At 39.7% G+C, this 26,064-nt stretch overlaps 1 protein-coding gene across 1 annotated transcript in view; it reads left to right on the forward strand.

Annotated features, from left to right (window-relative positions):
- Window positions 1–26,064, forward strand: part of LIN7A (lin-7 homolog A, crumbs cell polarity complex component) — a 113,421-nt gene that overhangs the window by 79,232 nt on the left and 8,125 nt on the right. The gene's annotated exons all lie outside the window — the stretch shown is intronic.

The raw sequence follows: 26,064 nt of genomic DNA on the forward strand, positions 1-26,064 counted from the left end.
TGTATTTGTATCTTGTATTTTGTTTATTCCTTTTTTTTTTTTAATTTTTGGCCTGACTAGTAGTTTTGTAGAACCCCAGACTACTTATTCAACTCTGCTGAGCTCTGATGGCCATTAAAATCATCAATCCACGAATATTCTATATCACTTCAGCATTCCAATTCTAAAATTACCATTTCATTTTCTTCTTTCTATGTAACAATGCTTGAGATGAGCTTTCTTGTTGACCTTTAGGTAACTCTGACTGTTTCAAGGCATGTTTCAACTGATCATTTCAGAGTCCAACTTTCCAGTAGAGCTAGGTCATGCAATTATGTCACAAAGTACTCTGTGCCTCAGTGTATGAATTTACTACAGTTTATCTGAATATATTGGGAAGATCTAAAGTATAGATTTTGAAAAAAAGGAAAAGTACAAAAAAGAGCCAAAAATACATTAAGAGGAATTGTGATTATACATATAGCAACAATAAATGTCAATGAAATCAATTTACTGGGTGGTTGGTTGACTTTTAACTATCTGTCAAGGGAGCTAAAGAGCCTTTGTTTAACCCATGTATTTGCAAGGAAACAGCTGTAGGCATTTCATAATCTCTCATCTTTTCCTTGCAATGACCATGTGACTTTATCTGGGTGGCTGCAGGGGGTATTGGAGAGTAGAATCAGATGCATCAGGCTCTATCACTCAATATTCATATGATTATAAGCTAACATCCTCCACACTTGAATTTCCTAGCTGGAATAAGGCGAGTGGTAACGAAGGGCTCTGATGAAGATTAAAATGAGGCAAAGTGTCTTTTAAGAACTGTCCTGTGATAATTTGGTGACACACACCTTTGATAAGTAAGTGTGTTTACTGAAGAAGGTTGAAGAGGGTTAGCAGTAGCCCTATAATAGTTAATGCTAGCCTTGCTAAAAGTAAATCTTAAGGCAAGTTCTGCTACACATGCAGGCCTGTTTTATTTTATTTTTTTTTAAGATTTTATTTATTTGAGAGAGAAGGAGAGAACACGCAGTGGGGAGGAGCAGAGGGAGAGAGAGAAATTCTAGTTCTCTGTCCATTCAGATGTTTCAGTCATTACGTGGGGAAAAAGGTTCACTTGAGGCAGATAAAATGACATTCCAGGGCCAGGATTTTGTTACCCTTACATTCAGTCTCAGACAACAAGAAATCCTATTAAACTGGCAGTTGGAAATATCAAACTTAGGCCACTAATCCTATGGTATGGGCTATGAGCCTCCTTAAGATTTTTGCACCCTGTTCATGCAAAGGTGGGGAATGGCTCCAGAAGTCTTTAATATTCCATGTATATTTAAAACTTTTAATTTTACCAGTTAAGTTCCATTTATCATGGTAGTTAATGAGTCACTAATTTCACCAATTTTGAATCCATTTCTGACATATTTTTGCTAATAAGCAAAGCATCATTTATTCAGTGAAATAGTATAATAAATGCTTTTATAGTGGCCAAGCTCTAGAATATTGCCTTTCTGATATAATTCTTACTGACCACCTGGTTTAAGCTCCTAAAATTGGGCTTTCAAATATTGCACATCCATATAATCAAACTACATATTATAAACTACATATTTTAAAGTTTTTAAAAGTAAGTTATATACATTTTAAGAGTGCCTAATATTGAACAGATGTTCATCAAGAGGTAGTTTTCATTCTATAGACGAGAAACTTCATGAGTTTCTCCTGGCCGTGCAAAGAGTAGTTAATCCCAGGCAAGAACCCTGGGCTTCTAACACCCAATCCAGAAGTCTTTTCAGTATAAATTTCAGTCAGATAGAAGTACTTAATTAAAGAAAAAACAATAACCCTTTAATGGAAGAGCTAAAAAAGAGAAAAGATTAGCAAATGATCAAATTATTTCTCTTTACACCTTAAAGTACCATTTGGGGAAATTACTGTGGAAGATTTTGAGAACATGTCATTATAAACTGAGAAAAAAAATTTAGAAAAAAGTGATCTGAAGGGCTGAAGCAAACCTAAACTACTTCAGTACAAGTACTCTGGGGAACATTTCCTAAAGTCCTACTCAAAAAGTGAAGAAATTATTCCGTGGAATCTTTAAACATCTGAAAAGATATTTGAAAAGATGTCTTGATTATGTATGTTTGTTTCTATTCCCTGCCTCCTTTTAGAAAGGATATGTCATAATGTCTGGTAAAAAAAAAAAATATGTATATACAGAACCATTAACATGGCATGTTAGGTAATAAAGTGGGATGATGGAAAGAAGGAAAAATCAATAAATAGAAATAAAGAAAAGGTATAGCAATTGAGCAAGTGATTTTCAGTTTCTCTCTTAGTGTCTTGGAAGATAAAACAGAAGGAAACTCATACCAGCTCAGCTATCATTGCAGGGAAAAATTTTTTTTTCTAAACCTGAGCTCCAGAGAAATTTCCCATAGGATTCTTACAAATGAGACATCGAATCACCTAATACAGTTTTCTAGAAAATACATAGGCCTTTTGTGTAGGGCTATCTCTTATGTCAACCCTCAGTAAAAACAGAGCTGAGTGCTTAATTAAAATTTAACATTAACAGAAGGTCAAAATGTTACAGTTCGAATTTATAGCTTTTTAATGATCTCCTTTTCACCCTTCTATGCACAAGTATGTCTTCAGCAATTTTAAGAAAGGACTAAAGGACCATTTGTAAAGGGTGGAGCCAATGTGGAGCCGGCAGAGACAGTAAATAAATTTAGTGATAGAGTCCAGATACATATAAAAAAAATCTCAGTAGAATGGTAGAATAGGCCTGATTTAATGAGAATCTACATGAAGTCTTGCTCCTGTGCCCAGAAAACAACTATCTATGTGCAAAATCAGGGAGGAATGGCTAAACATCAAAACCTGAGAGGAAAAAGAAAAAAAAAAAAAGCTTGGGAATTTCAGTTGATTTCAAGAGGAATATGAGGGAAGTTGGGAAAAAACCCCACAAAAACATGTTAATGTGAGTGTCAGGGCATTAATAAAATATAGTGTACAGACATGGAAGGAGACCGGTCCAGCTCTGGAATGTGCTATCCAGCTCACACCCCATTGTGCTCCAGTCCTGGTTCCATCCTTGTGGAGAACAATTAACTTCATCCAGAGATGAGCAGTCCTGTATCTGATGAAATGTTAAAGAAGGAAGGGAATTGTTTAGGATGTAGGCTCCATCTACTCTCTGTGTACACTACTAATGAGAGATTTTTCCTGAACAGAAAGATTAGAAATCTACTACAATATAATACTTTCTGTTTATTTAGTACTTTACAGTTTATGAACGGCATTTACGTGATATTCTCCCAATTGTTCCTCGGAACAGTCGAGCATGAAATGGATAGGGCCAGAGTTTGTCCTCCCCCCGCCCCCACAGAAATGGATACACAGAAACCCACACTGAAATACACACACATGAACTGAATTCCAGCCTTTATTGTGATCATTAACTGATGCTTACCAAATGTAATTATTAGTTAAAAAGTCGATCCCAACGAAATCTGAGTAAGTTCCATGGGATTGTGCCAACGTCAATTTTCTATTTTTAATATTAAACAATACTTTTACAAGATGTTAATATTGGGAGAAGCTGAGTCAGGGGTACATGGGACTTCCCTCTCTATTTCTTTTCAACTTCCTCTGAATCTATAATTATTTCCTAATAATCTTTTTAAACAGAGAGAGTTCAAAAGAATCAACTTGAAGTATGATATCCTACTGGTACTGATGGGAGAGAGGGCAGGTGGGAGGCAGACAGCAGAAGACAGAAAGATAAAGTAAAAGCCCAAGAACTTTAAAAATATGGCACTGCGAGAAGAGTTCTTCATTAGCCTCTGAAATCCATGCGTGTTTTTAGAGCATCATTGGTGGGAAAATTGCAGTTAAATTTGCCCAGCTCTGTAGTTAATCCTAAATAAAGCTGTTGATACAGTGTATGCACAGTGCTAATTGATTTTTAAGCATAACAGATGAATGAGTAAAAGTTTAGGGATGGAACAGAATAAATTGTTTTCCTGGAATTTGGCTTTTTTCCCATTTTATAAATACCTATGCCAAGTTAAGGGTGAGTACTCACAGTCTAAATTACTTATGCAGAAATGCTGTCGGGTGTGGAATGAGGATGAAACAAAAATTAGAATTCCTTAGATTTGAGCTCTGTGGAGCTACAGCATCCCAGAAGGGAAATCTGTATGAAAATCTCATTTACCTGTTATCTGAACAAAGAGAAAACAAAAATAAAGTGATTTTTTAAAAATTACTGTGAAATAAGATTTCTATGAAATTTTAATTTAATTTAATTTAATTTAATTTAATTTAAATTTTCTGTGAAAATTTAAGCTCCGCATCAGAATGTGTGCCCACTGAGAGCAGTAATTTTTGTTCATTGCCTTACCTTCAGCCTTGGAACAGTCCCTGTACATAGCCAAGGCTCCATATAGAATTGTTGAACTCCAGACACCATTGTAAGCACTTTCCATGTGCTTTCCATAATGATCTTTTGTGGTAGGTGCTATTATTAGTACTCTCATTTTCAAAATGGGGAAACTGAGGAAGAAAGTAATCAAGGAACTTCCCCCAGGGCACCTGGGTGGCTCAGTCGGTTAAGCCACTGCCTTTGGCTGGGGTCATGATCTCAGGGTCCTGGGATCGAGCCCCGCGTCGGGCTCCCTGCTCAGCGGGGAGTCTGCTTCTCCCTCTCCCACTCCCCCTGCTCGTGTTCCCTCTCGCTGTGTCTCTCTCCATCAAACAAATAAGTAAAATCTTAAAATAAAAAAAAAAAAAAGTAACTTCCCCAAGGTCATACAGCTACTGAATGATAGAGCTGGACATTCTAACTCAGGCAGTATGGCCTTATTCATTGTAATTTAAAGGTAAATAGATTTCTCAGCCATTAATAAAGTAGTATTTTTATCCATCTGTAGAAAAGATCAAGGGATCTTAACCTTTATGGGTTTACGTAAGTGCATTATTGGTGGGAAAAGGGTCTGTCCTTTTTTTCTCACATTCTCACAAGGGACTTTGACCTTTCGAAAGTTAAGAACCGTTCCTAAAAATAGTAATGTTTTGGAAAAGGATGCGTTTACTTGAATTCAGGTGGCTCCGAGTACGGAAGGGGCCTGACGAGCTTGGTTTGGATGTATTGAGCTGTTCCATACCTGCCTAACCCCTCCCTCCGCTCCGTGCCAGACACAGAAATTTCAGAGGCCACCGCGTGGCCGGACCAGCCAGGTACAGCCCGGATTGTTGCAAGGCCCCTGCCCACGTCCGCTTGCCTGTCAGAGGGGAGCAGGCGGAGACCTCAGAGGGGGCAGGCAGGGAGGCAGAGCCTCAGTCTTCATTTTCCCTAGACGCCTGGTGTGAGGGTCCCCAGCTCCGTTCTCGGCCCCGGGGCCTCGAGGAAAGCTAGTCTCCTCACGTCTCCTCTCTGCCTGGGACTCATTTCCAGATTCTTCACCTTTCTCGCCAGCTGAGTGGAGGATTGTTTCGGTTATAATTAAATAGGAGTGCAAGCTGGAATTTCAGTCAAGTACTGAAAGTTTTTGTTCTCTGGATGACTTCCTGTGACACTGCACTCACAGCTATGAAGGAGCCACGAAAAATGCAACCGTGTTGTTTTATCCCAGTCACCTTGGGAATGACACACACGCAAGGCACCATATCATCCAGTACATGGCAAGGCTGAGCAGGTGGTGGTCTGGTCCCCCTCATTGGGAGGTGGCTCGTGAGGCTGCCCCCCCCCCATAGAAAGGTAGCAATAGCTCACGGGCTACAGTTGCTGTATTCCCGCCCTGTGGTCTCAGCCTGCAGCAATGGGCACTGCGAATATTGCTTCTCAGTTATTAGCAGCTAACCTGGAGCTTCGAGCATCCACTGAGATTGTGCTGGTAAAACTGACTGAAAACGTATCGGTGCCAGGAACACTCACGGTTAGTCAGTAATAAAGGACAAATCTCTAGATGCTAGAAAGCCTTCCTACACATGGGGTCAGACTGACCTAAATCCCTATTTAGATTGCTGATAATGGGTATTCGACCGTTCAGTGTAGTTGTTGGTGCAGTCTTTCTCAGAGTTATTTTTACCATGTGTTGTTTTTGTTTTCCTCATTTTGTGCTGCTATTTTAGCAATTTTTTTTTCATTCATTCAACAATTATCTGTAGAGCAAGTATGATGTGACAGCTGCTGAGCTAAGCCCCGGGTATAGATGGCGAACCAAATAAAAAAGGTTGTAACTCTCATGGAACTTTCTGCCTGGCAGAGAGGAAGAAAATGATACTGATAATAATAATAAGTATGTACACATAAATCTATATGTAACCGGTGATATATCTATCTATCACTTCTCGCAACCTAAAGGAAATCACCCTGATGATTGAGTTCAGTTCTGCACTGGCCAGGATAATGAGATTTTCACTCCAGATGTGGGTTAGTTTCCTATGGCTGCTCCGACGAATTATCACGAACCTCATGGCTTAAACAGTAGAAAAGTGTTCTCTCATGGTCCTAGAGGCCAGAAGTCTGAAATCAGTTGAATGACCCAAAGCCAAGGTGTGAGCAGGGCTGTGCTCCCTCCAGAGGCTCTCTCTAGAGGACAGTCCTTTTCTCGTTTCTTCCAGCTTTAGTGGCTGCCTGCATTCCTTGACGTGTGGCTACCTCGCTCAGGTCTCTGCCTTCTGTCTTCTGTGTCAAATCTTCTTCCACGTCCCTCGTATAAGGACACTTGTGGTTGCATTCAGGGCCCACCTAGATTGTGCAGGATAATCGCCTCATCTCAGGATTCTTAACTTAATTAAGAATCGGCAAAGAACCTTTTTCCATGTAAGGCAACATTTATAGGTTCCAGGGAATAAGACCACTGTGGGCCGTTATCCAGCCTTCTGCAGTGTGCTAATGTCCTAAATCCAGAGGGCTTACACTTGTCCGGGACTATGGAATAGGACCAGTTGTCCACAGGCTGGGGGCAAATTGGTTTTCCATAGTCAGGCCAGCATGTGCTGAATCTTTTCCCACCTTACTCCTGTTCTTCCCCTCCCACTCTGGGAACTTTTCTCCTTTTACTTTTTGTCTGTACAGTCAATGGAGCCCTGTGGCCTCCTCTTTGCCTTTCTCCCAGCCCCAATTCTATCTCGTCTTTGGATGATGAAAAGCAATGCTGCCATTTCTTTCTGCTGTACAGCCAAAGGTTTTCAGCTATTTTTGAGTCTCTCTCTTTTTTTTTTTTACCTGGGTGTGGACTGAAGGAAGCCAAGGGGCATGGGGGGGGGGAACACACAAAAAACACAAATTTATACTTCCTGATATAAAGCTGCCTTATAATTAAGCACTGTGACAAGTGTCAGAAAGAGAAAAGGAGAAGAAAACAAGGTGCTGTGTAAAAGAGTATGAGAAGCTACTTTTAATAGTGGTAGGGATAGTCTCGCTGAGACAGACAGCAAGGGCAGAGCTTGTGGGGGGGCACCCAGAGAAGGAAGTCCGTGACTTGCCACGTGGGACTGGCTGAATATGAGCAGAGCGACTGCATCATGGAGAGTCAAGTAAGATGAACTCAAGAGTTGGTTGGGAACCAGATGGGGCAGATTCTTACAGGTGCTACCAAAAAGGTTTTATTTCCTTTTATTTTAAGTGTGAGAGGAATCTTGATGTCCATCAATTCTGAAATCTGGTAATAGTCTAAGGATTTCTGATACCTTCTATGGCTATTCATTATGAAATGAAATGTATAATACTTTTTAACTGTTTAAGTATGGTATTGTTTTTTCTCTATTTACATTTTCTTTCTATACCCTTGTACCACTTGACTAAGATCTGGCACCTGAGAGCAACTTTAGAAACCATTTTCTGTCTTTCTATGTTACTTTTAATGGAAATTAGAAAACTGTTACTTTCTTGACAATTGATATTTTCACCATCTCAATTAAGACGTTAAAATTCAAGTTCTTATCGTTTCTGAGGAGCGTAAGGATATTCTAACCATAATATGATCATTTACTCTTTTTTTTAGAAGATTTTATTTATTTGGGAACGAGAGAGAGAGCACAAGCAGGGGAAGTGGGAGAGGGAGAAGCAGGCTCCCCGCCGAGCAGGGAGCCCGATGTGGGACTCGATCCCAGGACCCTGGGATCATGACCTGAGCTGAAGGCAGATGCTTAACCAACTGAGCCACCAGGCGCCTGATCATTTACTCTTTGAAACTCTAATTCATTATGCATAATGCAGAAATGACAATACCTTTCTCGCAGGGCAGATGTGATTAAGAGAAAGTGTGTGAAAGTACCTGCCACTAACATTAATTCTTATTAACTATTATTTATGTTAACTGTAAATGTAAATAACTTTCCTTTAAGACAGGCAAGAGTCCCTTTCCTATCTTAGAATTTTGCCTGCATATATATTTAAACTCTCATCTCAGACTAAGTCATTTCCTTTGCTCTCTGTTTGTCTTCAAGAGACAGTAAAAGTCCCCCATTGACCATTCTAAGTCCAGAGGCAAATGGATCCTATTAGTTGGCTGGTATTGGCAAGTCATTGGATCTTTTGGTGTTCTTTCATCTTCAAAACTGATTTAAGGGCACCTGTCCTATCTACCTTGCCTAATAGCAATGAGGGTAAAGAGAGAATTAATAAATACAGATAGCATTGGCAAAAAGAAGACTTCATCTTTCCACAAAACATGCACCATTATTGCTGTATGTTATTATCCAACAGTCTTTTTCCTCAAACTCGCAGATGGGTCTGTCTGTATTTCCTGTTGCTACAGAGTCTTGATTTGCAAATGCAGAAAATGGAAGTAATCATCCTTCTTCTGTTGGCTGAGAACTATGTGGTTTATCTCGAAGGAATACAGCATTTGTCCTCAAATTCTGTGCTACATCAAGATCTGGCATCATTTTGGCTTTGAGGAATTCACCAGACCCAATTACAGGTTATTGTTTTAACCATTAGCAGAGAAGCCAATTTCTATTGCCTAAAAGCTGTGCTTAATGATTCAGTTTAAGCCTAATTGGCTTGAGAAAGAATATTCTTTTAGGTTATTAAATATTGGCCTACAGACTGCTGGCACCAACCTAAAGCACAGTTAGGATGTTGTTAATATACCACGGCTCCATAGGTATACCTAAGTTAAGCCAAGTTTGTGCAGTTTTGCACAATGGATTTTGATCTTGTCTTGTTCTTGATTACGTTTACAAAGAAAGAGGAAGCTGATACAGAAGGCAGTCATATAACACATCATAAGCTCTGTGTGGTTACTGGGAGGTTCATGTCAGATGCCCACACTTAGAGGTTAGCTGCTGAGCCTCAGCTACGGGAAAAGGAGGGAAGGAGTCTTGGCAGTCGCGGTGCCGGAACCACACCTTTCTAAGTTCAGCCATCGGGTATAACCACGTTTAAGGAAGTTGCAAAGTGTGTCGTATTGAACCATAGACTTCTACCGAATCATAGCATGTAGGGAATTTCACAAATGACAACCATTCTGGAAAGGAGACTGCATCCAAGGCTTGTCTCAGAATTATAGGATCCATGAGAAGGAACCCTGCCATTGACCTTAATTACCATGGGTGACGAAGACAGAGACTGACAGCTCACTGTGAGTGAATCTCTCTCTACAGGCAGGCAGTATTTTAAGAAATCACTTTAAAGGAGTCAATCAGACTGCCAAAAAAAAAAATATATATATATATATTAACCAGGTGCCCTTATGCCTGGCACTGAGAAAGAAGCAGTTTAAACAAAACATAGATCATACCCTAAAGGGGCTCACTTTTATCTAATTCTCCTGGAAGCATCAAGTTAAGTTTTTCATAAATAGAAATGGCTACATTACTCATAACTGGCCTTAGATTTAGCTTTGGGTGATTGGTAGAAATATTGTGCCGATATGTTATGAACAGAAATAGGCTAAGAACTCTCCACTTTTCTGCCTGAATCTAGATGGCACAGTATCATATTTGACCACTCCATAAAGTCTAGAACTGAAGTCTGCAGGGAACCTGAGACCCTGAGAGCTCTCTGAGTTTTATAATGGGTCTGGAATGAGGCTGACCACCAGGCTGGGAGGGGGGACTGTTGCTAATCCTGAAATTCTCTTTATTTTTGTGTCTCTGATCCTGTTTAAATTTTTAGAAAATTTAAATGATTATTATGTTATTATTCATTCTTAAGCAATGTAAGAAGCAACTTTAAATATCACTGCCCATGCCATAGCAATTGAGACAGAGCTAATTCCCACAGGAACCCATTGCACACGCCATTTCACATGGGTCTTATTTTATTAAATGAAATTGGCGGGAGGGATAATACAAAGCTGTATGATACTAGTTATCAGATCACACATCATTTTATGGTGTTAATATTTGTTGATGTTAAAAATATTTCCTCCAGTTGTATTGAATAATATTTTGCACATATTTGGAGTGTTCCACAAAGAAGCCCCAATCACTTTTAACCTGTTTGACCTCTAATAAATTTATTAAGAAAATCATCAAGAAGTTCATTATGTGCAACTTATTAGGCATATTTGATTATTCTGTGAATAAAACAAATCAAATAGAGTCATTAACATTCCCTCTGATGCACTTTCAGTTATTTATAGAAATGTGGGACTTGAGTCAAACTTTAAACTTTATCTTTGTCGTGTTACTCTCTCTAGATCTAACCACATCATCTGCTTTCTCTAATACATTAGCTGCTCAGTTATTCCACCAAAATTTTAGTTTGACAGATAAAAATCGGGCTATCTGTTGACAAAAGATAGTTAAATTCCCTGTATCTAGATCATATATGTAGCCAAACAAGGTTATATAACATTGCCCAGTTATAGTCTTGATATTCATTCATTCATTCAAAAAAGTATTTTTTAAGCATCTATAGTGTGCAAGGCACTATTTGAGGCAGTCAGGCTCCTCTGGTGGAAAAAAAAAAAAGGAGAGAGATTGGGAAATTCTTCCCTTCATGGAGTTTCTATTCCAGTCGGGCAGATAAACAATAAATGAAATAAGTAAATAAACATCTATAATGTTAGGTGGTGGCAAGTATTAAGGGAAAAAAAAATAAATCAGTACAGTATAAGGAGGTTGGGGAGTGCCAGGGTACCAGGAGAAGAGGGTGTGGGGCTGGGTGGTCAGAGGAGCATCAGTGAGGTGATATTTGAGGAGAGGACGAAAGGAGATGAGGGGCTCAGCCCCATGAGTATGTAGGGAAGAACATTCCATCCCCGGGAAAGAGTGCAAGGCCCCTAAGATGGAAGAGCACCTGGCATGTTGGAGAAGCAACAAGGGGCTACAGATGAGGTCTGTGGCAGTAGCTTCTTCCCCCCTTTTTTTTAAATTTTTAAAGTTTTTGCTGATTAAAAAAATGTAACTTTTTTAAAAATATATCTTCTACTCAGTATATCTGCCACTGCATTAATGGCAACTTAGAGCGCCTGGGTGGCTCAGTCGGTTAGACATCTGCTTTCGGCTCAGGTCATGATCCCAGGGTCATGGGATCGAGTCCCGCATCGGGCTCCCTGCTCGGCGGGGTGTCTGCTTCTCCCTCTGCCCCTCCCTCCTGCTTGTGCTCTCATGCTCTCTCCTCTCAAATACATAAATAAATAACTAAAATCTTTTTTAAAAATGGCAACTTAAAAATCCCCAGATACTAGGCTTAGAAATGACGCAGGCAGAAACACAAGCATAGTCCCAAAATCAGGAGCAAAAGTAACAGGAAAGGCTTCCTTGGAGAGCTTACAGCCCAGGCATCTGCCAGACACTCTGAATGCACTGGGCGACTGAACTCTCACAGACTAATTCAGTGGAATGTGTGGAGTTTGAGGAGAAATTTAGTAACTTCTCTCAGCCCTGCTCTCCTCATCACAGAAGATGATAACAGTGGCTTCCTCGTTTTTATGTTTTGGTGTTAACATGGCATAACACGGGGGCGCCTGGGTGGCTCAGTCGTTAGGCGTCTGCCTCTGGCTCAGGTCGTGATCCCGGGGTCCTGGGATCGAGCCCCCATTGGGCTCCCTGCTCCGTGGGAGGCCTGCTTCTCCCTCTCCCACTCCCCCTGCTTGTGTTCCCTCTCTCACTGTGTCTCTCTCTGTCAAATAAATAAATAAAATCTTTTAAAAAAATTAAAAAATAAAATGGCATAACACGGTCCCTGACACATAGTAAGAACTGAAAAAAATGTTTGTGATCCTTGTTACTCGTTTGTAATTACAGCCGTGGCCATTAACTAGGAAATTGTTGTCTTTTCAGAGAAGTGACAACATAGCTAACTTACAAAGTTGTTGATGAACATTAACCAATTTGTAAAATTTAGGTATTCATTCATTCATTCAGCAAAATATCATTGGGTCTGGTGTTGTCTTAGTCATTGGTGACAGAAAAATAAATAAATAAATCTGATTTCATATTTATGGGTCTGGGGAAGAAATAAGCATAAGTGTGGGGTTCTGTGGGAGATCATGGATGGGCAATTATTTATTTATAACCGGGACATGGGAGGGCCAGACCTGGCTCCTCCTGCAGACGAGACTCATAGGCAAGTAGATGCTACAGGTAGGTGGAGGCAGCAAGGAATACGAAAGAGCCACCTCACAGGGAGCAATAACAGAGTCCAGACCTGAGACAAAATTGCCAGTTCTTCTGTTTGGAGCCTGAAAATATAAGCAGGGGCCAGATTGTAATGAGGCACACTGGCCTGACGACTTCGGGCTGTATCTAAGCGATAGGGCAACTGAGAAGGATTTGAAGCAAGAGAGTGACATGATCAAATGCGCATTTTAGAATGCTTACTGTGATTGCAGTGTGAAAAGTGGTTTAGAAAAGGGCCACAATCAGAGGCAGGGCAATCAGGCGTGGACATTACTGCTTAGTAAGAGGAGAAACAGATCTCATTTTGAATCTGCTGTGTAGGGAATAACTCTGTTTCCTTCTTTGTTGCCCCACATTGTTATTTGGGGGACAGGGGGCAGAGGATCAATAATCATCATATAAAAGTAGGATTATAAAGCCGACTCATGTCATTTTTCAAAAAACTTCCTGGGTGGACTGATTTGTACCTGTCTCTGGGATCTCACATCTATCAAGCTTGAAATCACTGCAGTTTTTCATCTCAGGAGCCATTAGGTGAAAAGCAAAAATTAAACCTGCAGTATTTCATAATCCTTCCTCACCATTTCTTACTCAAACATCACTCCCTGAAAACCTGGATGTATAGCATTCCTGCTTCAGCATGAATGATCTACCAGGCCATATAACTAAAATGCTAGCACAGACCAATAAACAACCGAGAGGACGTGGAAGAAAGGAAAATTTGGACAGCTTTCAGCAAATTAACGGTACCAACAGAAAAAACATTCAGTCACGACTGGTCAAACGGAATCTCGGTGGCTCACACAGACCACACTTCTATATCTATAATTTCTGTGGTCATGCAGCTAAAATCCCTTCATTTCACCTAATTTACCCAGGCAATTACAGTTGTAATTTATTTTTGCTCAACTTACTTCAAAGATGTGCCTCAAAGCACTTTTTAAACAAAATTTCCCTTTGTCCCACCTTCTTTGGTTTGTTCTAGAATGACTTTCCCTGTCATTTTCCTTATGATGATACTGGGCTATTGTATTAAAACAAATTATACAAAAAAATATGAATACATCCTTATAAAATTTCCAAGTAATTCAGTGTGAAAAGAATGCAGTCAATTTTTTTTTTTAAATCCCTTTAACTATTTCCCTTTCTTCATTCCATTCTAGCTCCTTCCTCCCTCCACCTGCCCTCGTGAAGAAACGCTGTGAGAGTGGGTATTTATGCAAACATTTTTCTTTGCACTCAGTATACACGCACACAACATTTAATTACTTTAAATGTTACACACAACTTTATTTATTTGTTTTTAGACCTAAACACATAAGGCAATACAGAGTGGTGATTACAAGGCAAATGGGGAGACAGAGTCGTTACCCATTAATGGTGTGCCCTTGGAAATTTACTGTGCCTCAGTTTCCTCATACAAAATTGGGATGATAACATTACATACTTCACCAGGCTGTTAGGAAGGGTAACTATTTTGATAAATTTAAAGCACTTAGAACAATACCTAATAGTAAACACTCAATGAATGCTAGGTATTATTATTTTTATAAGTAATTTTTTAAAATGCATTGATATTTTCATATGTACTTATTATTCTGTGACTTGCTTTCTCAGAAGTATGTCTTGGGGGGCATCTGGGTGGTACAGTCGGTTGAGCATCCAACTCTTAAGTTTCGGCTCTGGTCATGATCTCCAAGTCGTGGGATCAAGCCCCACATTGGGCTCCACACTCAGCAGGGAGTCTGTTTGGGTTTCTCTCTCCCTCTCCCTCTTGTCCTCCCCCAACATTCACTCTCACATTCTCTCTCTCTCAAATAAATCTTTTTTTTTAAGAAGTATGTCTTGAACATCTTGCCTTGTCAGTATATACTTACATTTTTAATCTGCTGTGTAGTATTCTGTGGTGTGTGAGTACCATGGTTAATCTAAGCATTTCCCCCTTGATGGACATTTAGCTCGTTACCCAATTGGCTTTTTGTTCTGTTTTGTTTGTTATTGTGAACACGGCTTTAATGGAAATCTTCATGTGTACCAGTGACTGTTTTTCTAGGGTGAATATTGACATGGGGCTAAGGTTAGGGAGATATGGGCATACTTTATTTTAATGGACACTGCCAAATTGACCTCCAGTTTATACTTCTGCATTGTATGAGAACATAAATTTCACCAAATCTTTGGCAATGTATTATCAATTTTTAAAAATAATTGGATCATTTTTGTCCCATTCTGGATTTAATCTGTATCTCCCTAGCTAATAGTAAAGTTGAGCATTTTTTTTTACTTGAGCCCTTCATGACAGGGAGCTAGTCATACCAAAATTTTGGCAGAAATGAATGAGGCACTACAATACAAAAAACAACTCCAGTGTGATTTGGGGTATGAGGGAGGGGGAGAGTCTTAGAAGGTAAAGTTGAAGAGGTCAGCTGGGAGTGCAGAGGGAAAGTCCTTACAGGTCGCTGTAAGGTGTTTGGAGCAAGAAAATGACCTAATAGAAAAGAAGTGCTGGGCGCCTGGGTGGCTCAGTTGGTTGAGCGACTGCCTTCAGCTCAGGTCATGATCCTGGAGTCCCGGGATCGAGTCCCACATCGGGCTCCCTGCTCGGCGGGGGGTCTGCTTCTCCCTCTGACCCTCCTCCCTCTCATGCTCTCTCTCATTCTCTCTGTCTCAAATAAATAAATAAAATCTTAAAAAAAAAAAAAGAAAAAAGAAAAGAAGTGCTATCTGGAATGGACTTTGAATGATGGGTGGAGATTTACTACCACAGGAGAATGAAGGAAAGACATTCTAGGCTGGGGGAATAAGACTGAGAGATTATGGAAACATGAAAATACATGGTAAAAACGAAATACGTGTTGCCAATATACTGAAAATGAATATAAGGAAACAAGGTTGGGCCCACCTGTTTGAGGGAAGTACTTTGCATGTTATACAAGTTTTTATTTTTATTTCTAGAAAATGAGAAAATATTCATCGGGTAGAGGAACCTGCCTTTCTTGGGTGCATGGGTGCATTCCGTGGGCCAGGTTTAGTACGTGGTACTTTACATAGGTAGTTCATTAAATCTTAAATGACACCTCTGAAGAAAATGTTACACCATTTTGCAGGTGTAGGAACTGAAGCTCAGGGAAATGAAATAACTCGCCCTAAATCATACAGCTGGTAATCTGTGGGTCAAAGCTTTTAAGCCAGCTCTCCCCAGATAGGTGAAGTAGACGTTGGGTAAGTACTGTGCCCTGTGCTGGGTACTGGGGAGAAACGATTGATGTGGCCCAGTCTCTGCTCTCTAGGACAGTGTCTACCAGAGCTGTGGGTATTCTGCTCTTCACTGGATTTAAGCAACAGCATGGAGAGACCAAGGGACTCAGACAAGAATCTGGAGAAGAGTTTTGGTGATAAGAGAGAAGATAGAGGATATTTTAAAATCCAGGCAAGAAATCATAAGAAATAAGAGGGAGGAGAGATGAGATGGTAAATGGGGAATCAGTATCAATCAGTATGGTGGTTAATTGGATGTGGGTTGAGGAGAGCATGAAAGATGTCCCCAAAGTGTCTAGTTTGGTTGGCTGCATGGCCAGTGACAGCAAGAACCAGAGAGGAGGGGTGAAAAGAATCTTTGGAGGTTAGAGCCAGTTAAAGCATTTGAAATGTTTTATTTTGTGGACCTACATGAAAAATCTTAGTGTAAGTCACTGGTGACAAATCCAAGAATATTCTGTGGGTGTGCTTTTAATTGGAAAAGACATTTATACGCAGAGCCAGAGAGATATTGGACACTAAACCCAAAATATCCTTTAAATGTTCACTTCTCCGGCAAGAAGGCATCTGTAATGTTGAGTCTCTGCAATTAAATTAAATGTTATAGCTATTATCAATGTTTATTATTCATGGTACGCAACAACATAAATGTCCCTGCTGCTTTTTACACTTCACAGGAAACACATTTGACGGCTCTGGACTCAGACGACTTCTGCCTAGATTTTTTTATGTTTCTCCCTTATGCTTTATATGAATTGCCTGGGCATCTAGGATTCTAAAACAGGTTAAATGATAAAGTGTATCCTTTGAAGGGTTTGACTGAATAATTTCAGGAACCTATTATTTTCTCAGACGCCCCTTAGAAAACAATGGTCTCCGTGAGATCACTAGAGTAAGACACCAAAGGGGAAAAAAACAAAACAAAAACAAAACACTATTCTGGTTGACAGAATCCCAGTTGTTATTGCAGGGAGAGAAGATAGGATAATGTGTACCGTGCTTAGTTAAATAAGATTCCCCCATACCTCCTTTGATTAAGCCTTTTTTCTAATTTGCAAAATCTTTCATAGAACCTTCCAGTACTAGCCTTGTCCCCATCATGATAACAGGCCACTGATCCTAAAATTCAGCGGGGACTGTTTGAAGGGTGGGCTCTGGTATTTGTCCTCAGGGATCTTAGCCAGTGTTGAGGTATGAAACACTACTTCATTAACATTTAAAAGAGCTCAACTGAACCTGGGTACTCCTTCTAAACTAGTTTGACATGTTAAGCCAGCTTCCACCATTCTTGGGATCCTGCAAAAGCAGCAGATCATGCTGGGTCTGCATTTAGGGTCTTGGGCAGAATTGCAAATTGAGTAATAATGACCTAGGTGCCAGGAGACCTACCATTTCAAACTTTTCTCTTAAGTCAGATCTCTTCTTCCCTTCCCATTCTTCACGCTGCCCTTTGGTGTTCAGTGGACCCATCCTTCTTTGATAAAATCGCTTCCCCTCGTGTCTACTGAAAATTCAAACTCCCCAAGGGCTGCTGATTTTTTAAAAACAAACAAATATTTACTGAAGAAAGACCATGTACCAGGTGCTACCGTGTCCTCTTTGCAACATCTTCTTGCATCTTAATGGATGACCGACCGTCTCGGGTTGCCCGGGACTGAGGCTTTTCCTGGGACATGAGTGTTAAAACCAGAGACTGTCTCTGTCTAGGAATTGAGGCACAAAGAGGAAGAGCATTTTCTAAAGATCACACTCTTTTTTTTTTTTTAAAGATTTATTTATTTGACAGATAGAGAGAGAGCACAAGTAGGTAGAGCGGCAGGCAGAGGGAGAGGGAGAAGCAGGCTCCCCGCTGAGCAGGGAGCCCCATGCTGGGCTCGATCCCAGGACCCCCCCGGATCATGGCCTGAGCTGAAGGCAGCCGCTTAACCGACTGAGCCACCCAGGCACCCCTAACGATCACACTCTTAATCAATGATTTGTCTACTATTCACATGCCTCGACCCTCTTGACTCCAATCCCTGGACTTTCTGCCCTGTCACACAGGCTATACTAAGGGTCAGTTTGATGATTTGATGAAGGAGTCACACTAAATTTTAGTGGCTGAGATATTATTTGCATGTTTCAGTGAAGTATAAGAGTGGGGAGTATGGGGGAGGCAGTTTTTTGGGGGTATGTGGGATGGTGGTTATCATGCCTCCACACCCCTCCCGTTTGCCAAACCACACCCGGAAGCAAACGCTGAAAACCGGCAGTTTCTACGTGACTGTTTCTGAACGTCAGCAGGAGTCTCTGCACCTCAGGGCTTTGGTGTCACAGTGTCAAGGCTTCGGAGAGCGTGGGCGGACACGGCATGCATTTTAGCAGACGAGTCAGGTGAATCACGGCTGGGAAGGGTCTGCTGTAACCTCGACTTCCTGGTGAAACTTACTCCTCAAAAATTAACAGACTGCTTGGAAGATCTCGTTTCCCGGGAATATTTTCCCATGCTGCTTGCTTCTGTTACCAGATCTCTAGTGCTCACATTTGTACTCCTGAAGATGGCTGTGCGTGTCTGTGTATGTGTGTGTATGTTTCCTGCGTGTCTGTGTCTGTGTGTGTATGTTTCCTGTGTGTATGTGCACGTGTGTGTGTGTACATATGTTTATTGAATGTGTGTGTGCATTTATGACATGTTTGTGTGTATTTGTGTGTGTGTTTAATCTTCATCCGAACAACCATCAGGAATTTTTTTCCTTCATTTGGTGCCAGAACATCAAGAGTTGAGCAGTTACTATAAAGCATTACAACTGAAGTGTAGTAGCTGCATTTGCTTCCAATTTTAGCCTCCAGATCTGAAAGGTGAGCTGAGATCACCCATATGCTAGATTTGTGATTTCTGGTGCTGATTTTTCTTCTAAAGCTTTTGTTCCCTCTAGGTTTCTTGCCCCCTGGGCCTGCTGGCAATGCTCTGCACTCTCTGCTTTCATGGTTCAGAAATTTTTATATTTATAACTACTCTCACAGGATGAAAATATGTGTAATTATAGACACTCTTTTCTCCTGTCAGCCTCTCCACTCTTTTGTAGTGTTGGGTTAGTTGTTGATTTTCCCCTCTCAGGTTCGCTCACATTATGCATGCTACTATCAAGCAAATCTCCTACCCACTGTTCCTCTCCTTAACAAAGTGGGACACAGTGGAGGGACTGAGAAGAATAGTTTTTCATGAATAAATAATGATCATTTGTAATTAACATATCAGTTGCATGTATGGAAATGGTGCTTCTAAATTACTTGACAGTAATTAGAAGCAGTTGATTTACCTAAATAGTTGGAAACATTCTTCCAACAAACTCCATCCACTGTTAATTTATTTAGCAAACTTTGCCCCTAGATAATATAAAGGAAATGTCTACTTACTCCAAAATTAGATTTTGTTGTTGCTATTGTCCTTAAGCATCTGAAGCCCTACAGTAAGGTTATCACAAAGAGCTAGCATTTCTTGGATCCTCTTTAAATATCACACACTTTTCCAGGTGCTTTGTGTACATTAAGTTTAATGCCTGTAATGATCCTTAGAAGTAGATACTCTATGATACCACTTTTACAGAGGAAGAAATTGAAGCTTGAAGATAATAAGCAGCTTGTCTGAGCTCATAGAGCTGATAAGTGAAGAAGCTCAAATTCAAACCAAAGCAGTACTGGCTCCTTAGCCTAATAGAAAAAAGTGTGTTATAACATATATATATATATATATATATATATATATATATAAAGAGAGGGGGGGGGGGGGGGAGGGAGGGAGGGCCCGGGGGGAAGGGAGAAAGATGGTTTATTCATTGACTATTAATTGAACACAGCATAGATGTTGAGCACAGAGATAAATAAGACTCGTCTTGCCCTTGGACAGTCTGGTGACAGCAGAATGATTGTAAACTGATAAATTACAGTGCACTGAAATAGATATTAGCATTTAGGCAGGAACAGAGTACTATGGGAGAATATTAGCATATTTTTTCCAAGGGATAAATGTGATACTTTTTATACACTTGCCACTTTTCTTCAGCAAAAGAGAATACATTTAGAACAGGAAATTAACATATTTGAGGAAAGGAATGGATCAAAAAGTCACAGAAGTTTTTTCTGAATATGTCCTGCAGCTTGTGCAGAGATATTCCATTCTTAATTAAATACCCGATTAATATGTATAGGGTTTTCTCAGTAACCAAAAATGATGATTCTAGAGCTACACCAAGGCAAAATTACAAGATTTTCTAGCCTACCGAGCTCTCTTTCCCAGAATAACATAGTAGAGAAACTCTATTTACTATTTGGGTTAATTATAGCCTAGAGTACTGTGTCCAAACACTGACCTACGTATCAGTGCCTGGTTGGCTGGCTGTATTATAAAGTCACATATTCCTAGGGCGTATCGCTGAGTATATGGCAAGTCTGAGATACAGCCAGGCCTCTAATATTTTAAAAAATGCCTCAGTTGATTCCTATGGACATCCACGTTTAAGAACTACTGGTCTAAAAAAAGCCAGAAACAGGGAATAGCCACCCCTATGATATTTACTTTCTCTTTAATATCTTGTTTAATGCTATGGATTTGGTAAGAGTCTAATCTCTGGAAACAGATAGATCTCAGTTCATTTTAATCTGTTCCACTTAACTACCTGGGGGCTTAGGATAAATTTCTTAAGCTTTCCATTCCCATTTTTATAGAGTTATAAGGATTAGATATAATGCACAGAAAGTAGCTAGCAGTGCTTTACACTTAGTAAGTGCTCAATAAATGTTAGAGTATACACACACACGCATGTTTTTATATATAGACATACGTACTTTTAAAATAATAAAATGCCTTAATGGACTAAAAGAAAAACTATCATAAGAACAAAATGATCAGTCACTGTAACCTTTGTGGAAAAGGAGTTGGTCTGTCTTTGACTATACTGGATCATTTCAAATGTGAGAATCATAACCCGCTAATAGCGAGCCCTTCACGTAGCCCTCATGCCGCTCCTTCACTAGCCAACTCATACACTTTAGAGCTAGGAGTTGACCGATCTTACCCTTGTCATTAGTTCCTATCCTTTCACATCACCCCAAAAAACCAATCTCTGTCCAAAAGGTACACATTTCCAGTTATAACATAAGTCATGGGGGTGTAACGTACAGCTTGGTGACTGTAGTTAATAATTCTGTATTGTGTGTTTGAAAGTTGCTAACAAAGTAGATCTTAAGAGTTCTCATCACAAGACAATCATTTTGTAACTGTAAGTGGTGATGGCTGTTTTAACGAGACAAAAGATTAAATACAAGGAGATAACTAAGATTGTTTCTAAGGGTCTTTACAGCTATAATGTTCTGAGTTCCTGAGTTACCTAGATATTATGATGCAATGCTCTTAATGTAATTTACTCCCTGGTCACATCCAAAGGAATGACTGATGTCATGTTAGGAGCCCAGGCATAAACTTGGCTCTAGATATGCCTAGAATAACTGAGAGGTATAGCCAATTCTTGGTTATCTGAAAAAGTGTTTAAGCAACTTTTCTATTAGCAAACTCTGCCGGGATTATGTTCAAGTAATCCCCACAGAGTAAGACCTGCATGAAGACCTGGGCATAGACCATTTGACAGCTAATTATGCACAGATAACAAGCTTCCTTCCCAGGACGGGCATCTCTTCCATCTGAGGGCTAGCCAGGGTCAAAATTTAATAACTAGTTTCCCTATTGCCGTGGGGAAAAAACACAAGTCATGAGCAAATTAGTGTCTGCAGTGTGATCCAAAGTTCTTTTATTAGAGAGGATTCTTAATCAACTAGGAAATTGAGCATACCATGAAATAGCAACCATTTTGATATCTCCCAACCTGTGGAAATAGAAGAGCTATTGAAAGATCAGAAGGTATGGGCGCCTGGGTGGCTCAGATGGTTAAGCGTCTGCTTTCGGCTCAGGTCATGATCCCAGGGTCCTGGGATCGAGTCCCACATCAGGCTCCCGGCTCAGCGGGGAGCCTGCTTCTCCCTCTGACCCTCACCCCTCTCATGCTGTTTCTCTCTCGCTCGCTCTCTAAAAAATAAATTTAAAAAAATCTTTAAAAAAAAAAAAAAAGAAAGATCAGAAGGTAGTCATGTTGTTAAGTTGGTTCATTTACCAGTCACTGACTTACTAAACTTTCATCAAATTAACTAACTTTAAAGCTTCCTAGAGCTTACAACTGCATAAGATTGCTGATGAAACCAGTACGCATCTGGTTTTTACTGAGTTATTTTTTTCCCAGCTTCCTGAATGAAATATCTTCTCTTACATATTAACATTACAGGATTATGATTTTTATATCAATTTACTATTTTTAGCTTGTATTTATGCATTTGGAAGTGACAAAAAATGATTTAAATTCTCTCATATTGATTTCTATGTATACTTTTAAAAGATTTAGCAGGAGAAATACATTATTTTCAGGATAGAAATGTCTTTTACTTCATTTCAGTGAATGATCATGGCCAAAGTATGCATAACTGTGGGGTCGATAATATTTCTCTTTAGGGCCTTTTTTCTTTCAGGGCCATACTTCTCTTAGTCTAAATGTTTCCTAGGTACCTACTATTCCCCCATGCCTTCTTTACCACCCCTCGCCTTCTTAATAATATTTAACTTTTACCAGATGTCTTTACTAAATGAATCCTTGCTTATGAGTTCCTAAAATTGCAGTAGGTACACCACAATTCTTAAAGCAAGAGAATGAAATCTAATCATACAGAATTTCCAATTTTAAATGCAAGAGGGGATTTTGCTTTAAAATGGGAAGCCTCGCTAAGTTTCTCCAAATTACTGAAGGGCCACATTTTCCTGCTCTGTGACAAGCTGGTGCTGCAGGTTTTCAGTGACTGCTCCAACTGAGCGAGGTGTCACAGAGGACAATTTCTGAATCAGGATGGCTTTTATATGTACAGCTTTGATAGAAACAGTTCAATTGTCGACAAATAAACTATTACATTTCAAAACATGTTTTAAATATTTAGCTCGAAATAAGGCATACTTTCATTAAGAGTGAGTAGTAGAACAAGCCAAAAGTTAGGGATAGGTGATACATTTTCAGGGCTCAAGGAATACCTATTAACAAGTGTTTGCGCATCAACACGTATACCCTAACTGAGCAGATAGTTTGGCTTCTTTTTATGCATGGAATAAGACCTCCATGGAAAGGTGATCTGCTTTTTCGTTCTTACCTTAAAAAAAAATGAAAGAAAGAAAGAAAAAAAGTAGAAAAAACAGCCTATTCTTCCTTTTTTTTTTTTAAGATTTTATTTATTTATTTGAGAGAGAGAGAATGAGAGAGAGCACATGAAAGCGGGGAGGGTCAGAGGGAGAAGCAGACTCCCTGCCGAGCAGGGAGCCCGATGCGGGACTCGATCCAGGGACTGGATCCAGGGACTCCAGGATCATGACCTGAGCCGAAGGCAGTCGCTTAACGAACTGAGCCACCCAGGCGCCCCAGCCTATTCTTCCAAAAAGTTGAACTGAGGGACTAAAAGCACTCAGAAGATAAACTATATGTTAAAGAGGCAACCATATGCACTCAAAAGTATTCATAAAGTAGGCAAAGCCCATGGAGAAGCCATCCAGATCAGTCATTAAGACAAGAGTTGAAACATTTTTCTGAAAACAATTGAAAAATAAAGTTAAAGAGTGTTTGAAATAGTACATTCTACAAACATACTTATATTTCCCGAATCTCTGAGTTACCTCTTAGTTTCTCTTGTACCATTCAATTATATAACTTGTATTATTTGAACAAAGCATTTTTGGAAGCAGACATATGACACTCTGCCCAGATCCCATCAGAAGGTTCTGTGCCCTGGTGAAGAAAGCAAAGCAAAAGGTAGAGTTAAACCAGGAGACCTGTTAACTCTGGTGAGCCCAAAGGAGGCTGAGTCATCATCTAAACCAGAGAAAGAACATCAGGGCAACAATTCTAGATTCAAAGCCCATGGAGTCTGCTTTTTAATAAATTGCTAACTCTGGGGGACAACAGAGTTTGGGGTGGGAGAGGGTAACTTTGATGGTTCAGTGGGGCTGGATACGGCACACCAGCCATATTTCTCGCAGCTCTTTGTCCCTATGGTGAGAGCTTGATGGCCCCATGTATTAGTACCACAACCCTCCCGTGGCAACTCTAAACTGCAGGCATAATGCCTACGCGGAGATAATGGGCCTCTAAAGGTCTGGCCTAGAATTTCCAACCCTATTAAATGAAAGCAAACAGAACAAAAGCCAAAAAGGAGTTTGGAGACTAATCATCTGGCCTAGAAAACGGGTGAACCAGTGTTACTGAGATATATAAACACATAAATGTTAATATTAAAAAAGAAATTAGAGAAAGGCATAAACAACCAAGTAGCCCAGATTTCCTTTTGAAGGAGATTTTCATATCTTAACAATTCATCTTGAGGCAAATTAGAAATTTTGAGCACATTGAAAACAGGGATGATATTGTGCAGAATTGTCAAAGTTTTCCCCTATCCTTTAGCGTTCTTCCAAAGAACTTGGTAGAATAGAATTCATAGAATAAATGCTAAATAAGCATCTGTTGAGTGAGTGACCAAGTCCATGATTGAATGAATAATTAAGAGAATGAATTGATCAATGAACAAGCCTATTTTCCTAGGCTTGAGCCACAGGCAAAAACTCACTCTGCCCAGCTGCTATTTATAACCACTTGCTCTCGATTTACCCCAGACTTGGTGAAGGGGTGGCTCTGTAAATTGCCTCCAGGGCTCATCATGGTCGTTTCTTAAATCCTTAGTATCTGCCTAATACTCCAACACGTGATGAAATAGCGTTCTTACACACCATGATGGCTGCCTTGTTGCTAAATTCAAAGCATTTTCTTTTTCTCGGACCACATCCACCTTGCTGAAGCAAGTGATAAAATTGGAACACAATCTCTTGTCTCCAAATCTGTATAATGTAGCAATTATGAGTTTCCAGATATAACTGAAGTGTGCTTGAAGTGCAACTTACTTATTTTATTTTTTTGTAACTCAATGTAATATCCATTTTTAGTCCCCCTTCTGCTTGGGTTGTAAAATGTGATCTCAACCAATTTGGGGTGGCCTTCCTGGCCACTTGCGTCCACTCTCAGGTGTTCTTGCACTCTCTCAGCCTATCTCCTCACGCAGATGTTTTCTTCTGGGAGCTTCATCCAGGAAGCAAGTCAAAAACACCTTTGCACTTTGATCCTATAAAATATGAATTAGGTCATTTGCCCTGAGGATCAGCTGACAGGGAAGATTATCTCCTTTTCTTGGGGCCCTGTAATGTCCGATTACAGCTTTCTTCTGTTTTGCTTCTCCCTAATCCCAACCTGGAGAATCTTTAGAAGGTTTGGGAAAAGAGACCTCTTTGTATTTACTTGTAGTAAAAACATGGTTTCCCAGCTATTATCTGTACCATGATGTTTAAAAGACTTGGAACTCAAAAGCCAAGAAGTGATTTATTTTTTGCTTTCTGCTTCATCATTCCTACCTTATAGGTATGTGTGCATATATGCATATGATTATATCCTTAGTAAATTTCTGTGAAAATAAATTATTCTTTATAAGGGGCTTATTCAATGCATAACTATAATGCCCTCTGGAAAAATTGTGCCAGTTTGTGTTAAGTTACTAGCAGTATATGACAGTCCCATTTCCCTACATCCTTGGAAATACACATTTTTAAAAATACATATTCACCATTTTTAAATTATAATTATAAAGGAAATATTTTGTGTTCATCTGTACTTCTTTCATTGCAAGGGAGCTTAGACATCCTGAGTTCATGTGCCCATTTTGCTTAGGTCTTCATAGACTCAAGAGTTCTTCATGGTAAGAATGTGAACGAATTGTCATATATTAAAAATATTTTTTCTTGTTCGTTATTTGGCCTTTTTATGGTATATGAGATACAGAAACTTACAATTTATAAATCTGATTTTGTGATTTTTTTTCCATTGGCATTTTTACTTAAGAGTTCTTTCTCCATTGCAAGATGAACATTTCAGCTCTGCTTCATTTTAGTTGTTTTATGGTTTTATTTTTCCATTTAAATTTTTAATCAGTTATATTTAGCATAGACTAGGAGATTGGGCTCTACGTTATTTTCTATCATTTAATTATTATTTGTTTCCACATCATTATTTAACAGTCCTCTCCCCCTTTGGTCTAAATTCCACATTTATCACATAACAAAGTTTTACACACGCT

The sequence above is a fragment of the Mirounga leonina genome, unplaced genomic scaffold (genome assembly GCF_011800145.1).
Source record: "Mirounga leonina isolate KUSES-001 unplaced genomic scaffold, KU_Mleo_1.0 Mir_126, whole genome shotgun sequence".
Lineage (NCBI taxonomy): Eukaryota > Metazoa > Chordata > Mammalia > Carnivora > Phocidae > Mirounga > Mirounga leonina.